Consider the following 6,885-nt stretch of genomic DNA (forward strand, 5'->3'; position numbering starts at 1 on the left):
GAGAGCCTTGAGGAATGGGGAATATTTTAGACATTCCACCACTTGATACATGTAAGTATCTTAGAGGAACGGTGAAAGATCGATCAACAGGTTCTGGTTGGCCTTGATTGCGAGAAGAGTGGAGTGTCCAGTGGTTTCTTGAACAGAGGAAGATTCTGCCATTGGTGGAGCTTGAAGAAGAAGAAGATGATAATGATCATCGTTTTGCTTGAGAGGGTTGAAGAAGTGTAAAGAGTAAAATCCCAGTTAGTAAAATCCTTATACAAAATTTTGTGGAGAGAGAAATCCGGAGTAATGATTCCACCAATTTGGGAAACGTCGCCGAAAAAGGCGTGATTTGACAACTAGCAACCCTAATAAAGCAACAAATGACGCAAGAGTGGGTAACAGTTCAGAAGTACGCGACTTTCCATACATATCTTCTTTTCAAATCCCCAATCGTTTAGACTTCTTGCTGACTCACCCTTTGAATCTTTAATGGAATCTTTATCGCCATAAGTACCAAAGGTGTTATATTGATGCACCCCTTTGTTTGAAAATAACTGCATTATATCGTTAGGAACTGAAGTTGTATATTTATGAATAGCTTGTGAATAACCAACCAAGACGTTTTGTAAAATACAAGATTTTCGTGCAAGATAGTGTCAAATATAAAGAAATAAATCAAACTATTTGTGGGATTTTGTGATGTCATTTAAGACATAAAGCAGTGGATCTCAGGCACGAATCTCTTCCTTCAAAGTCAAGAGAGACTTCAAAGTGCTTGTGTGGATTCCCGTTGAATTACGATCAAGTACTTGTTGAGAAGTATTGAAAGACATCTTTTATATATAAGGCTATTAATGGTGGCTTTCGCTTCAATTCTAGATTTAGATACTTGACATAAGACCAAAATAGAATGAAGTACTTGTGAGACCGGTGTGGTTTGTTAAACAAGTAGGTGAGTGACATATTCAGTGACTTGTTGATATTTATTTACTAGAAATCTCAAAAAAAAAATTTGGATCCTTTGGGAAGAAAAATCTTGGTGAAAGTCATTTTCATAAGGATCTCTTAAAAAATAAAAGGAGATTTCAGGATACATCCACAAAAGTGGTTTCGTCAATTCAAGGTGAAAGCTAGAACATTTATTTGTTCACCGTTAATGCATTATAGGTATTGAATTTTGGGTTTCACTCAGCACGTAGTGACACGGACTTAAGATCATAAACACAGAAGTTGTGTAACCATAAACCTCAGTGGTAGTGCTGAGAGTCTCAAGGGTTACAATTATGAAATGAAGGATTAATAGAGAAAAAGATTAAGTGAGTTAAAGAACGAATGTACCTCTGCTATAAAATAGGACCAAGCATAAAAACTCTTAACTCATGTTAGAGTAGAGTTAGGTAGCTCATGATGAGAGTGAATTTGTCGGCCTAATTGGGAAGACATGATTGGTGTAAATCAAGTCATTAAGGCTTCACTCAAAATCTTTAGAGGCTTGGGTCAACATACAACAACATGTTTCTAGGGACACTTAGCTAATTTAAAGATAAAGAATTATACCTGTCCCAGCTCCATCATTAAGAATGTTCCTTAAACATTGATAAGATAAAAACTGAATAATTTAAAGTAAAGAAAAATATTTTTGAGTTATGGTTTGCGTTTTCTGAAAAGAAATAAAAACAAAAATGAAAAATATTTTTGGATTTTAAAAGATTTTCTGAAAAAGAAACAAAAACAGAAATGAAAAATATTTTGGATTTTATGAAAATAAAGGAAAAACATAAAATAAATTATAAGAAAAGAGTGTATACATACTATACTACTGAAACCGTCACTTGAAAATAGAGAAGCGAACCGAGTCCAGTAAGACCGAACCTAAAATGGACCGAGCGTCCGGTTCATTTCGGTTCCCAAAAGAACCGAACCCATAATGGGCCGAGCATTCGCTCTATTTCGCTTCCAACTTTTGTTGAGGTGAAAGTGACTTTGGTACAGATTCAGCTTCCATCATTCCTAAGCCCTGTAGGATTTTATTAAAATTGGTTTCAGGCAAGGCTTTAGTAAAGATGTCTGCCAATTGATCAGTGGTCCTAACAAAATGAATTTCTACATTACTGTCTTCCACATGATCTTTGATGAAGTGATACCTCAGTGCTATGTGTTTCGTCTTTGAGTGTTGAACTGGGTTATGAAAAATCCTAATTGCGCTCTCTAAGTCACAATATAGTGGGATTTTCTTCATGATCAGGCCATAGTCTCGAAGTTGAATTTGTATCTATATGACTTGAGAGGTGCACGATGTGGCAACTATGTATTCTGCTTCGGCATTTGAGAGTGAGACTCAAATTTGTTTCTTTGACTGCCAGCTAACCAGTTGCCATCCAAAAATTGGCATCCTCCTGTGGTACTCTTTCAGTCTAGTCCACATCCTCCAAGATCAGCATCTGAGAATGCTAGGACAAAGTACCCTGACTTGGCTGGGTACCATAGACCGAGCGAAGAAGTTCGCTTCAGGTATCGAAAGATATTCTTCATAGCTAGCAGGTGAGGTTCGCGTGGATTAGCTTGAAACCTAGCACAATATCAAATAGAAAACATTATGTCTGGTCGACTAGCTGTTAGATACATTAGCGACCCTATTATTTGACGATAGAGGGTCATGCCAGCAGCCGGTTTATCCAGAGAAGGTGTTAACTTTATGCCAAACACCATAGGAACCTTGACTTTTGAATCTTCCAACATTCCAAAATTGGACAACAAGGTCTTCGTGTAAGCCTCTTGATTAATAAAATTACCTTCAGGACCCTGTCTAATATTCAAGCCAAGGAAAAAGTTAATCGGACCCATTGAGCTCATTTCAAATTTAGTCTCCATCAACTTCCTAAATTAAACTATTAAGCTAGAATTTGTGGAGCCGAAGATGATGTCATCGACGTAAATTTGAACGATCATAAGGTAGTCACCTTCTTTCTATCGAAAGAAGGTTGGGTCAACCGAACCTTGTTTAAACTTGGACATTCTAAGAAATCTAGTCAAAGTTTCATACCATGTGTAACGATCCAAAAATCATGACTAAAAATTTGGTTTGAAAAAAACATTACTTAAACCACGATTGTCAATCCATAACATGAATTATAGCATAAAATCAGATTGTTAATTCAAAACATATTCTTATCATCAGAGTAAAACATCCCACGCTGACTAACAATTATGTGTGTCATGTGATCGTCCCGAGCTCTTCCCTCCGCTACCGGAAGTACCTGAAACCAAAACTGAAAACTGTAAGCACGAAGCTTAGTGAGCTCCCTCAAACTACCACATACCATATAATAACATATAAAGCACATATTGGGCCTTGTCCACTGCATTGGACCGATGTCCGAACTAACTGGGGCCTTGCCCCCTGCATCGGACCGAAATCCGGACTAACTGGGGCCTTGCCCCCTACATCGAACCAAATTCCAGACTAACTGGGGCCTTGCCCCTGTCTCGGAGCGAAGTCCAGACTCACTGGGCCTTGCCCCATGCATCAGACCGAAATCCGGACTAATTGGGCCTTGCCCACTGCATCGGACCGAAGTCCGGACTAACTGAACATAACATAACATGATCATAGCATATAACATAAGCACATATACTGCATACTGCATCGGACCGAGGTCCGGACTAACTAACACACAAACATACCTGAATCACAAAGACATCAAGCATACTGAACTACTGCATCAGACCAAAGTCCGGAACTACTGCTATCTAAACGGGCCGACATTGTAGACGTAGACCCGCTCCTACTGGAAAGGAAAACTTACCCGAACTGCAGAACTCGGCCGATAACCCTCTGGCTGCTAACCGACAACTCTCTGAAATGCTGCTCCTCTAGCTCCCTGGGCTACCAATACCGATAATAACACTTAGCCTAAACTGGCCTCCCGAGGTCAACTAAGTTAACTTTGGTCAAATTCTTGGTCAAAGTCAACCTTCCAGTTGACTCGACTCGTTGAGTTGTTCTACCAACTCGCCGAGTCCATGCTCCTCAAATCTTAAACAATACCCGACTCCACTCGTCGAGTCTAACGAGAACTCGACGAGTTCTCCTTCATCTAACACTTCGGGACTATCTTCAACCGACTCGCCGAGTCCATCTTCATCAGCTAAGGAGATTGCCTTGGACTCGCCGAGTTCCTCTTTGAACTCGTTGAGTACCATGATCTTCATGTCCAACATGGACACAAACTGGCTGAGTCCTTCTCTAACCCCACTCACCGATCCGACTCATGACAAAAGGGTTTGGGTTTGCGACTCGACTCGCCGAGTCCATGAACTGATTCGCCGAGTCCTCCTAGTGACAACTATAATCTATCGATTTTAGTCTATACCACACTTCCAACTTATAGATCTGGACTCCTTATGCTAGTATTGCACGTAAAGTTGCTAACTTTATGTACATGCAAGGGATTATGAGGCTAGAACACCAAATCCAAGCTAATAAGAAGTTCAAGGTCAAGACATGGAGCCTTAGCTAGATAAAGCCAACAACTTTGAGCTTCTAGAGATCAAAAGTGTCCAGATCTAATGTCCAATCCATCCTCTAAGGATTATCACCCGGATTCCACTTGGAAATGGTCCAAATGTAACAAAAGATAAGCTAAAAAAGGGATCTAGATGATTAACAACCAAGGTATAAGCTTTATACCTTCAAATGATCTGGAATGTCACCCAAACTCTTGATCTATACTCCTTTCCTTGCTCCCTTTCTACCACAATCCTCAAGATGCACACCAAGACCCTTAATCTTCTCACACAAGCTCAAGAATGAAGTTGGGTGGCTAGGGTTTCGTCTCTGGACAATGGAGGCTATAAATGAAACCCTAGAAATGAGAATGAGATGCTTAAATAGGGTGCCAAGTCCCGAAATTAGGGTTTCTCAACCCAGACCAGACTCGCCGAGTCAGTCTCCCCGACTCGCCGAGTCGGTCACTTAATCCGCGACACGGGTCATGCTCCGACTGTTTGAGTTCCTCCTTGGACTCGATGAGTTGACTCCTTTGACTTAGGGCTTTTCTTTCCTCTCCTGGTCTTCCTGATTCTGGGTGCTACACCATGCCCTTGGTGCTTTCTTGAGACCATAGACTAGCTTGTCAAGAATGTAGCAGTGACCTGGATACTTCTCGTTCATGAAACCCGACGGTTTCTCTACATACACCATCTCTTCTAATTCTCCATTTAAGAAGGCACACTTCACATCCATTTGGTATACTTCGAAGTTCTTGTGTGCATCATAGGCAAGAAAAATACGAACTGACTCCAGCCTATCTACGGGAGCGAAGGTCTCTTCGTAATCAATGCCTTGTTCTTGACAATAACCTTTCACAACCAATCTTGCCTTGTTGCGAATTACGTTTCCTTCCTTGTCCATCTTGTTCCTAAAAACCCACTTAAGTCCAACCACAGAAGCATCCTTTGGAGTTGGAATCAGTCTCCACACTTTGTTTCGCTCAAACTCATTGAGTACGTCCTGCATGGCCTGTACCCAATCAGAATGATCGAGTGCAGTGTTGATCGTCTTAGGTTCAACCTTGGAGACGAACGAATTAAACATGCAAAATTTCACTTTAGAGAATAGTGCAGTTTGTTTTGCTTTCAGTTGACAGCGTGTGAGAACTTTTTCTGATGGTTTACCAATAATTTGTGTTTGAGGATGATCTTTGGTCCATTTGGTGAGTGGTGGGTAATCAGGATCATAAGAGGGATCTAGTTCAGCATCCACTTCTTCTTCAAGTTCTGATTGAAAATCATCATCGTTTGAATTTGCATTCTCCCCTTCGAACGATGATACTTCCTCCGGTTCAGGGTCAGAATACTTTCCCTGGACTTGGCTTTCGGTTGGTGTTGATGATGGTGGACTCTCCCCCTAGAATGATGAATCTTGGTTATTTGGAGGAGACGAACCCTCCCCCTGAACATAAGAACCATCTCTGGGAGGTTCGCCTGAGTTAGACTGTTCAGTTGCTTGTGGATGTTCATCTGCCATTTTCTGTGCAGCGTCATCGATTATCTTCTTCAGGTGATCTACCTTGTTATCTGTAGCTTCAGATTCAGAGTGAATGGCCTTTTCTAGCTCATCAAATAACAACATGTATTGTTCAAAGAGATTTGAAATGGGTACCGTAACTTGACCAGAAATGGGAAATATTTCCTCCACAGAGCCTTCAGTTGTCTTCAGTTTCTTGATGTAGTTGTCATCGAAGGTAACATAATAGGTATCCTCTATTTTATTTGAACGTTTGTTGAGAACTCTATATGCTTTGGAGGTTAAGGAATAACCCAGAAAGATTCCTTCGTCTGCTTTGACATCAAACTTGTTTCGGTGCTCCTTTGAATTGAAGATAAAGCATCTTGAACCGAATAGGTGGAGAAACTTTACATTGGGATTTAGGTTGTTCAAGATCTCATAGGGAGTGATTGAGAAACGTTTGTTGAGATAAGATCGGTTCTGTGTAAAACATGCAACAACAATGGCGTTAGCCCAGAAGTATAGAGGTAGAGAAGCGAAGCTCAACATGGTTCGGGTTGCTTCACATAGAGATCGATTTCGCCTTTCAACAATCCCATTCTGTTTTGGAGTATATGGAGCCGAGAAGTTGTGAGTTGCTCCCTTCTTTGCAAGAAAATCTTCAAAGTCTTTGTTCTTGAACTCCAACCCGTTGTCGCTTCTTATGTTGTGAACTACCTTTCATAGTTGAACTTCTATCTGTTTGATAAAGAGTTTAAGTTTGGGAGTGGCCTCTGATTTCTGCTTTAAAAAGAACACCCAAGTAAACTGAGAGAAGTCATCTACAATGACAAGTATGTACCTGTTGCTGCCAACGCTTTTGATTGAAGAAGGACCACATAAATCAA

The sequence above is a fragment of the Lactuca sativa genome, chromosome 4, assembly GCF_002870075.4.
Source record: "Lactuca sativa cultivar Salinas chromosome 4, Lsat_Salinas_v11, whole genome shotgun sequence".
Taxonomy (NCBI): domain Eukaryota; kingdom Viridiplantae; phylum Streptophyta; class Magnoliopsida; order Asterales; family Asteraceae; genus Lactuca; species Lactuca sativa.